Genomic DNA, 8,856 nt, shown 5'->3' with positions numbered 1-8,856 from the left:
TTACTGTCTTGTCTAACATTGTTAATGTGCAAAACAGTGCATCTTGTTCCAACAAATGCACGACTTCACAACTTAGTGTTATTTTTTGTTTGCATAAATTATTTTAAGACATTGGCTGGGAAGTTTTGAATTCATACAAGTGAGGTAATGGGTTGAGAAAATAAAGTGCATTGTGATCGTTTGAGTCCTGTGAAAATAAGACCCACTGAGGTACACTGGGATTTTTATATGTTGTCTAAATTCTAAACTTTACATCCATGTTCTTGAAGCCTGTACAGCTTTTCTCAGAGATCCTCAGCAAGTACAAAAAGTGTGTGTATTTCAGCTCATACTAATAAGCTGTATCCTTGCAAGATTTGCAGGTTTGAACCAAAGAACACCAGAACATCTCAGTAAGAGAAGGTTTTTCCATGTAAGTGCTACTTAATCTGCAGCAGGTTATGTACTTTAACCTGTACAGGAAATGCTGTGAGGATGCTGTCTGGGGAAGGGATAAGGTCTTATTTAATGATTTTCCATAAGGATGGCTTAATAGTGACTGGGTTTTATGTGTCTTGAGTACATCTGTCCTCAGCCAATCACTAATATCTCTTCTGAAAGATGCAGCTGGCCTTTACAAAGAACTGTGAAAAGATCTTTTGCACCTTTCCTTGCCCTTTCTTTCTCATGCTGTGCAGCAGCTTTCTCATTAATGTGATTACTTGGACTGATAGCAGTCATACTTGTCACTTTAAATCCTGTTTTGAACAGTTTTGTTTATTAAAATTTATTATTGTATAACCTTCATTTACAAAGCTGAGCAGGAGGTACCTCAGGGGTTACTTATTCCATCATGACACAATTGCTAAAGAAATTAATGTCAAACCAAACAATTTCAATAGTCCATCAACTAGGACTAACTTTTTCCAGGCCTCTTCTGAAGCATGTTGGTGTGCCAGCTTTAGCTGGCACTCATCTTGAGTATCTTCCCTTGCCTGCTTGATCCCTCTGGCTCTTCTCCCTGGGACCTGATGCATCTAGATGTTTCTCCTATGGGGTATCCAAAGTTTAATTTCTGTTCATGCAGTAATTGGAAAGGATCATGTCTTAAGACCATCAGGTGTAACATACAGGTGAAACAGAAAGTAGACAAAGATACTGTTGTGTGACTTCACAATAGGTCAGAGATGATCAGGTGTGCTGAGCTGTTCTTGTAATGAGCTAGGAAGGAATTTATGTTCCTGCAGATAATGCTTTATTGTGTTAGCTGAAAGACATCAACATACTGGAGCTCAAAAACAGCATTAAGGAGATTTCATTCTATCACTGTCATAATAAAAATATTGGCAGTAAAGTGTTGGGGTTTTTTCTCTTGCATTTTTTGCCTCTTTTATTAGAAGTCCCTTTGGACCTATTTATCTTAATAAGCTAAGAATAGAAGCTGGAAGCATTTGCATACTTCAATAATAAAAATAGATACTTTCCAGATGAAATTTTGACCTCTCTTGAATGTTGAAGTTCTTTGCTGAAGAGTAGAACTTTGTTGGTAAGAAAGACTTATAAGCAGTCATGTTTACAGCTAAATCTTTTTATTTAAGTAAGAGCTATCCTATGGGTCTGTAAAATTGAGGCTGGTAAAAGCTTTGCAAAAACTTTGAAAGAACAAAGCTAAAGAAACACATATTTGAATTAGTGACATACTTACATATGGTTGGAATAATCTAACTTTTACTGAGATTTGGATTACCTTTCAAATTTAGTATGGTTATATGTATGCTATAAATAAAAGAAAAGCATCCCTTAATCAGGTCTTTTATGTATTTTTTTCCTCTGGAAATCTAAAGTTTAGGTAATAAAAGACATGCTAAAGAGCAATGAACACAGCAACTTCCCATTTGCTTCCAGAATCACAGGGTTTTAATCTAAACACCATTAATGGTGTGAAGCGAAATTATCTGACTTTGTAGTAGTAATGAGCATTAGCACAGAAGTGTTTGCTTGCAGAACTAGAAGTCCTTGGACACTCTAGACCCTCTGTTCCCAGAACTGGTGAGGTAGGGGTGGCAGAATGGTAACATTTTGCTCAATAACCTCTAATAAATTTAGCCTGGGTTTGGGATGCTAGAGCTAGGAATGGGTGGCAAGAAGGAGGCTGGCAGTCCGTGAAAGAGTCAGCAATTCACCTAGCAGCGAGCTCTCCAAGGGACCAGGGACACTGTGGCTGTATTAAGAGCAGGATGATGGGAGCTAGTGTGTGTAGCAGTTCAAAAGCAGGAATTCAGAGTTCAGGTAGGATGTCCTCAAGTCTGGGCATGCTCCAAGTAGGCACCCTTCATATCATCCATTGTAGAGAGACCAAAGCAATTAAGAATTTCATAGTCAACCTAAACTATACATTATACAGCTAATGATTTTTAATGTTAACTGAAAAACACCACAGAAGTTGTATTGCTGTGTTGTTAGCACTCAGCAATGAGTAGATTTAGTGATTTTTGTCTTGCTTGTTAATGGTATAAAGTTGGAGTGTCTCTGCACTCATTGCATCTACCACCTTATTGCTTCAAAGTGCTGAGGCTGAAAAAGTCTATGGGCCAGGTCCTTTTACCTCTGCCTTTACTCAATCCTTCAGTCAAAAAGTAAATTGAGTTTGTTAATTAAGCATAAGGGCAAAAAATGGTACTTTAAAAAGTTAAGTGTACTGCCAAAACAGGTCCTAGAAGTAAGTGCTAAATGGAAAACATATCATCTGACTATCATCAAGTACTGAAAATAATGTGTTCATTTTTCCCATGTCCTTATTCACATAAAATGATGGGTAAAGGAGCTTTAGGGACCTAAAGTCCAAAACTAGGACTAGGCTCAGATTGTAGACTGCCACCCTGTGTTCACTGCCTAACTCACAAAAACTGAGCCAGATAGGTTTTACCTCTGAGAAGCACTGAGGCAATACCAGCTCCAGGGTGCCACCACCAGAGCTGCAATGTCAGATTCGGTGACTGCTATGAACAATCACAGCAAAGTGTTACAGATCAGTTTCTCCCTTTGCCTTCCCCCTAAACAAGTGAAAAAAATAAGAGGATGTTTCTGCTACAAATTAAGCCCAGCATTGTTCAGATTTGGATTCATGCCTATCATTGTCATAGAAAACTTTTGCACCCAGTTTATGAGAAACTAGTCAAGCTTCATATATTTGTTAACTTTTCATTAGCTAAAAAAAAAAAAAAATGTAGTGTCACAATAAAGCATCGAGGCTATTTATTGGTTGCCCTAATTGAGTTGTTTACATGAGTCAAGACTTGACTTTTTTTGTTGGCAGTAACTGAATTCTTGGGAGCAGCCACCTGATGTTCCTCAGTTCCCCAGCAGATGCCGTCTGTGCTGCGCTCAGCGCACGGGCTGCTGCATCCAGAGGGCGGGGCTCTGGGAAACAGCAGGAAAATAAGTTTTGAACTGAAAGAGATGTTCTGAAAGCTTTAGGAAGGTGAGGATAGGGCTCTAAGTCTAAAGTCAGTGCAGAACTGGAAAACAGCATGACCAGGAATTTGGATGGGAGAAAGAGGCTCAACACAGATACTTTAGAATTAATATGAGCAGAGTGGGAAATAGAGGGAAAACATATAATAAACCAGGCATAATCCTGAATCATGGAAGCACTGTGAAATAGTTTTGATTTACTATTAAACGGTAAAAAACATGTAGTGCTGAAGTCCAATTGCTCTAGAAAAAAAAAATCGATGATGCTGTTTAATTGCTAAGGGTAGAGATCAGGCTAGTAGGGTAAGAAACAGGCTGCAATAAGCAAGGTTGTGAGATAAGAAGAGGACTTCAAGGTGACAGGTGGTGAGGAGAGGTGGTTCTTCAGCCCTGATGAGGTGTATCTGGGGTGCTGTGTCCAGTTTTGGGCTCCTCAGAACAAGACAGACCTGAAGCTTCTGGAGTGGCTTCAGCAGATGACAGCAAAGCTGATTGAGGGCCTGAAGCATCTCTCAAGAGAAAAGGCTGAGGGAGCTGGGGCTATTCAGCCTTGAGAAGAGACAACTGAGTGGGGACATCATCAATGTCTATCAGTATTGAAGGGAGGGTGTCAAAGGCACAGGAACCAGGCTCTGCTCAGTGGTGCTAAGCAACAGCACAAAAAGCAACTGATGCAGAAACTGATGCTCAGGACAGGCATCCTATATTCAGCTTTATATAAAAAAGAACTTTACTGTGCAAGTGACTGTGCACTGGAACAGTTTTCCCAGAGAGGTTGTAGAACTGGAAATATTAAAGCACCATCTGAACACAATCCTGTACCATGTGGTCTGGATGACCCAGCTTGAGCAGGGAAGTGGGACCAGATGACCTACTCTGGTCCTTTCCAGTCTACGCATTCAGTGATTCTGTGATTCAGCAGTAACCCATGCTCCTAATGTTGCTCACGTATATCTGAAAAGTTATCTGTTACACCTGTATGGTGATTAATAGGTGTGCCTCATTTCAATAAAGCAAAAATGGTTTTGTGTGCTAATAGTCTGATGCACTGTGCTGAAGTCTGCTGCCTGAGGTTAGCTTTATGACTCTTCCTAGCAAGGAGATCTGATTTTGAGGAATTTCACATTCCATTCTGAAGAATTAGAGCACCGGTAACAGCTAAGCAGCATATAAGCAAAATCGAGTGCCCATCTTTTAACTGGAATCAGTGTTTGAGGACTCGTTGCATCACACAGAGATTTAAACTGAGACCTCTAGGAGTCTCCAGTTCAATCCTCTGCTGAAAGGGGGATAAATTTTGTGGGTACATTGTTACTCAGGGACTTGTCCAGCCAAGTCATAGTCAAAACCTTTATCCAATGGTTGTAATTTAGTTCTATTTATCTCCTGGCCTGCTCTGGTTTTCACTGTCATACATCACTGAAAAGGTACCTACCAGCTGCCATTTCTCCCTCCAGCTAAGATCATTGCTCCATAGCATCTTCCTTACAACAGTCAGAGCATTTCCAAGTACCTGAACCAAAGCAGCTTAGCTCTCAGAGGTTTTGTGATTAATTGACAATTAATTGTACTATATTAATTTGCAGTAAGAGTTTCTCCTTTAGAGACTTCAAAGAATCTAATTGGGAAACCATACTTAATAAATGTATTTATGACTTTTATCATCATCTACATTTACTGTGTAGCAGAGACACCATGCAGGCAAAAAAACTCTGAGAGTTTCTGTGGCTTAATACATAACCTCTGACTAATGCATTTCCCATTATTAGGGAATTCATTAGATCTTACTTGCCCATATGAAATGTATGTTGTCTATTAAGAGGCTGAGACTCAGCAGAGGTTCAGCATTAACAGACAAAACTTGTTTTGCAAGTTTTTTGAAACTTTTAGGAACTTAATATTAGATGTCTATCCCTCTGCCAAGTTTGGCTAGGGTTACAGGAGAAGAGGCTCCTCTGTCTCACACAGACCGCCTACATGGAAAACACATCCACACATGACTCAGTCTGAAGAGTCTTTCCAAAAGCACCTTAACTAACACTTCAGTGTGGTCTGCACCCATTTCTATCTGACACTAGCAAGCTTCAGAACACGCAGAAAAATCCACATTCAGCATTTGCAGCATTTCCTACTGGTGTGTTTTGGTGGGGTGACCCTCTGTTCAGCATTTGGCTCTAACCTTTGCTGCGCTTCAAGTTCTGGACCCAAAAATGACACATTCTGACAGACAAGTTTCAGGTACTGACACCTTTTTATTATTTTGTGTAGCAATTTGACTCAATGGGAGCTATTGAGGCTTATCTTGCCTCAGTTGAACACATATTCAGCAAAGAAAATATGGAAAAAAGTTTAACAACATAGCTTAAAGTTCCAGAAGAAACAATCTGGGAGGTATTTTTAATTAGTAAGTTTGGTGGTGTATTTAGGAGACAAATCAAGAATAACCAGTAAGAATAAAATCAGTAAACAGCTCATCAGTTCTTAGAAAACATTTTAATGACCTTTCAGAATAGGGAGCCAGAACATTGTGGGCAGAATACAAACAGCATCTCTCTCATTCCAGGAATTCAATGCACTTTTTTTCGCTTCAAAAACTCTCAATACGATAGGCATTTAGAAGTTTTTCAGGTCACTTTTGTGGAATTGTATCTATTCCATTGCTTCTTTGTTTTATTTTGGGGTTTTTTTAATACTTTAGGGAAATTATCTCTAAAACTGAATATTCCTTTACAAATTTCTTAATTACAGCAAACAGACAGGTTCCTAGCCCACCCTAATTTAATTGTAATGCATGGGAAGTATCAATATACACTGCTCGGAATCCTTTTTATTCTCTTACCTCTTTCCTGTCTAAAGGCATAAGGAATTGGCACCATTTAATAAACTGCAGAGTATGACTGCAAAGCACAAACATCCAATATCTAATTCCAGTCGCTGGCTGAATGCAACAGACATTGTCTAAATTCCTTGGGCATGCTGTTCCTCGATTCCCATCCTATGTGGGATGGGTGTAACAGCAACTTCACAGCGACATTTTCAGGCCTGGTTCACTCTAACCAATAAAGTTTATTGAATCTGTAAACTGTATAACTGCAGTGCATTCTATAAATGGTCTTAACAGTCTTTTCTGAAATACCTTTTTTCTTCATTTTGAAATTCCCATACAAAACTGCCAAACAGAATCTGGACTTTATATTTAGGAAGCCTGTAATCATTCCCTGAAGTTTAAGAAATCTGGCAGTGATCTGGAAAACTTACTAGGTAATGAAATGTTACCAGGAGGAATGCAGAAGTGCCTTGTATGGTAGTGGAGAGTAGACCCAGTACATATTATGATAATACAGTATAGATCTTGTCTTTGGGGTGGGTCTTGGTTGCATAGCTCTGCCTGCATCTGAAATGCATGGCACTGTAAACATCACACAGAGATTTTCTTAAACATTTGTAAATAGTTCAGCAATTTTGAGAAACGGGGTGGAGCCTGTAGATGGCTAAAGAAAGAAGCATTATTCTCATGCTTGCTGAACTCACTGTTCCAAGCCCAGTTCTGATCCTAATGTAAACCACTGCCACTTGCCTTCAGGCACAGTTGTACAACGTGTGTCTGACCAGACTTGGAAGGCACACACTGTTCCAGAGAGGGCTGTGCTGCATCCCAACCTGACCCAAATGTGATACCCCAAACTGAGGATTTATTTCTACTTAGCAAGAAAAGCTGCAGCATTTCATATATGTGGGTAGTTTCAAGGAGATGAAACCTTTTTTACTGAAAACTAGTTCTGGAAACCAGAAATCCTGAGGTATCATCTTGAGGATGGGTTTTCTTTCTCTCACTTAGAGAAAGTGAAACCTTTTCTAGTTCTGTGGTTTGTTTTTTTTTGTTGGTTTTTTTTTTTTTTTTAAATTAGAATGGCAACACCAATGTTTCTGGAATCTTCTAAAGTCAATTAATAGTTTTAAAATAACTTGAAGATGAAAGGTAGTAAACGTTTACTCCAGGTGACTGTGTTCTCAACATTCCAGTTTCACAGAGCTCAATACAGAAATTTGCTTGGCCGACAATACCTGGCCTTGAGGCTCTAGTTGTATGCTGCCACTCAGCTCCCCTGCTCTGGATCTTGGCTCCAGGTTTGGTATCTTTTATTTTAGAAATATCCTAGTGCTGATACTGCAGGTAATTTTTTTTTTTTTATTTTTTTTTTTTTTTAATTCTCAATTCAGACAATTGAACTTGTATGCTACAGTTAACTGCAGCTATTTACTTACTTACCAGAAGACAACATTTAAGTAAAGAACCAAATCAAATAAAAGTTTAAAAAACCTGACATCCTTTAATCCAAGATAATCCCAAATGGTCTCATTAGAATTGCATGATTAGAAGTATTATTTGCTATAGCAGCACAATAATAGTCTGCACTACTAATCATTCAGAGAACATCTGTGGGTGGGCGATCTCATTAGTGCAGGAAAAGGTTGTATCAGCAAGTGCTCCATCTTTCAAACTGATAAGAATAGGTCCCTACTGACAGAAATCTGTGGGAAGGGAATAGGATGTGGAATTTTAGACTCCCATTTCGGAGGAGCCTGCCAGCAGTCTTCATACGTGGTGGTACACAGGTTTCAGTCCCATTAGCAGAGGTAATAGGAAGACAGAGCTCTTTGGGAGGGGTTCTCTAGGGACTCCAGTAACAGAACAAGAATTAGAAGCCTCTGAGGAATGTCAGAGTCCCACCCCATCAGCTAACCCATATCCTTCACTTCACGTTCATAGCGATAGGACTGACATCCACAAGTGAGGCAACACTGAGTCATCAGAGTCATCTAATCTAGCAAATTACTTTCACAGGATTCCTCACTTCTCATAGTGCAGACAAGAAACGTGGAGGTATGTTTTGCTCAAGCACGGTTCTTTCACCCCAGGCCAGTGACATTGCCTCTTCTATTGACAATAGTGGCCCCTACAGAAAACCTCTCAGAGGGAAGGTACAGAAGTGAGACCTGGCCAGCTGCCTGCTCATACCAGTCTGCAGCCAATTCAGCTGACTGAGAGAATCATAGAGTGATCACAGTTGGAAGAGATCTGAAAGATTTTCCGGTCTAAACATCCACCCAACGCTACCACAGTACACTAAACCACATCACCCAGTGCCAGATACAAATGTCTCTTAAACATCTCCAGGTATGGTTAGTCAAGCACCTCCCTGGACAATTCATTCCAATCACCTCAACAGTGATTTTTTCTTTTCTAGCATCTAATCTGAATCTCCCGTCTCAGCTTAAGGCAATTTTCTCTCATTGCAGGCACAGTAGAACAGACCAGCCCCCAACTCAGGACAGCCTCCTTTCAGGTAGCTGAGGAAGTGATGAGCTGCTCCCTAAGTGGCCTCTTCTCAAGACTAAACA

This window comes from Taeniopygia guttata, chromosome 1A (assembly GCF_048771995.1).
Source record: "Taeniopygia guttata chromosome 1A, bTaeGut7.mat, whole genome shotgun sequence".
Taxonomy (NCBI): domain Eukaryota; kingdom Metazoa; phylum Chordata; class Aves; order Passeriformes; family Estrildidae; genus Taeniopygia; species Taeniopygia guttata.
The sequence above is the reverse complement of the archived record's forward strand: the minus strand, read 5'-3'. Positions refer to the sequence as shown.